The following is a 2,403-nucleotide window of genomic DNA, read 5'->3' on the forward strand; positions in this document are numbered from 1 at the left end:
AACATGGTTGTATAAGCTGTGAATATTTCAATTCAAAACATTTGGACATCAGCGTGTGGACGTCAAATTGACATGAAAAATTGAAGCCAATTTGATTTTTTTTTTTTTTCGACATCAATTGGACATCAGTGTGTGGATGTCAAATTGACATAAAAAATTTACATCAATTTAATGTCTTTTTTTCTACATCAATTGACCCTTCGCAAAGACCCGCCCCCCCTTAGTTACTGTTGCTTAGTCCGATAAGCCATGGTGCTGTCACGCCACACAGAGGGAAAAATACATCGCGGAGCAAAGAGGAAACTGACAAACACGTTGACAGACAAGACAGAGCTGGTTACTTATGATATTAAACAAAGTCCCAGCTTTCAAATTATGTAATTTTTTAAGAATAAAAAAAAACGTTTTGTGGCTCTTTTATGTGTCGCGACAGATCAAGAGGCTCGTGAACCGATCATCTCTTCCTACTAGTTAATTTATAGCATCAAATAAACATGAATGAACATGAGAAGGAATGTTGTTTCAAATGCGGAAAGACGTCAGTACACACCATTTTTTAAGTTTAAGTCCACCGAGGTTAATCTTCTAACCCCTGACTGCTTTGTCGGACAAAATGGAGGATTCTGCATTCTGATTGGCTAGATCGCTTGTAAATCAAACTCTCAGCGAAGGGTCAATTGGACATCAGTGTGTGTAAATCAAACATCAATTTGATGGGTTTTTTTCAATGTCAGTTGGACATCAGTGAATGGATATCAACAATGTCCAACAGCGTTTTTGAAAATCTACACACCCTACCTTTAAAGCAACTTGTACAGCTTCACAGTTTTGTATTATTAGAATGGCAGTGGCTAAATGCATTGCATATTGTACTAGGCAGATGTGTATTTCCATGCGTGTTTTTATTGTGGCGACTTGCTTGTTGACTTTATCCTGTTGGTGTGGCTTACTTGGAAGCAATAGAGAGGATTACTGAGCATGTTACTGCTTGTTATCCTACTTGTTTAGAGAGCTTTAATTATTTTGTGGATTGCTACAGTATGTTAGTATGAGTGATGGTGGCTGAAAATCTTATAATTAATGATATAGTTTATAATGTCTTAAAATGAGTGATACAAGTTGTTGTACGGAGTCATTGCCCCCATTTTTCATGAGCTGAACTCAAAGATCTAGGACTTTAAAAGGCCTATTTCTCTCAAATACTGTTCACAAATCTGCCTCCACCTCCCGTCTCCTCACACTCGTTTGGTTATCTTCCTAACCAGAATACGGGGGGAGTACTCTGGGTTCGGGCCAAATACCGAGCTCGGAGCCCTCTCCTTGGACAGCACGCCAAATACGCATACCGTTTACTCATCTGACTTATTTGTAAGTGTGAACTCGTGAATCTACGTTTGAGTAAATCAACAACAAGGATTGGTGAAACTAAATTTAAAACAAATAACATCAGAAACTTTAGCTAGAGCTGATCCCAGATCCTGCTCCAGATTCAAATCTGTCTAAATCTGTGTTAGTGAGCACTTCTCCTTTGCTGAGATAATCCATTGTTCAGTGTAAATTAGTGGAGCGAACAAGCCACGCTCAGTCTCAAACAGAGACAGAAGTCAAACAGAGTCACAAGTACCAAAATGAGTGACTTACTGCACTTAAAAGGTCAAATACATACAAAATTATGTCAAAGTGCCTGTTTTGGCGATTATTCAGATAAACACAGTCAGTTTTGGATCGTTAAATAGCTAAGAAAGAGAACGCATGTTGTGTAACAGTATTGGGTCCATTCATAAACTCTTAAAGGGACAGCAGTCCAATATTCCTGCTGCTGTCTGTCATGTTATTTAAAGAACAAAAGACAAAGAAAATCACTTTCTGCTCTTGACAGAATATGTTTTATAACTTTAATGGTAAGAATATACCTGTATTTAATATTTACAATAAAGAATACAGAAATTAAGGTAACCAATGTAAAATAACACTGGATATGTTATTTTACATTTGATTACTTTAATTTCTGTAGTATTTCTTACCTGAATAAAAACCTTAACCTTAAAAGTTTCATAGCTCTCTATTTTATTGCATTTATTTGTGCTGTTGTTTGCATTTTTTTTAATTTGTTCTTATTTTATCACTGAGTTTTACTTTTTTCTTGATGACTCACTCATTATGACAGTGACTTACCGCCACCTACTGGTGGTTTTAGTTTAATATTTAAAAGTATCACTCGTTTTAAATCATTGCTTATTTTTCTTTTGGACATTTTTAATTGAAAACATTATTTATTTTATAAAGGTAAAAAAAAAAAAGTTTAAGTTTAAAGTTTAATGCACAGTCAGTTTAAGGGGGAAAATATTGTCCCTCAATGGAAAAGGTGTGACTGCTGCAGTCTAAGTGGAAGAGAGCGGGCAT

The sequence above is a fragment of the Chanodichthys erythropterus genome, chromosome 3 (genome assembly GCF_024489055.1).
Source record: "Chanodichthys erythropterus isolate Z2021 chromosome 3, ASM2448905v1, whole genome shotgun sequence".
In the NCBI taxonomy this organism is placed as follows: Eukaryota; Metazoa; Chordata; class Actinopteri; order Cypriniformes; family Xenocyprididae; genus Chanodichthys; species Chanodichthys erythropterus.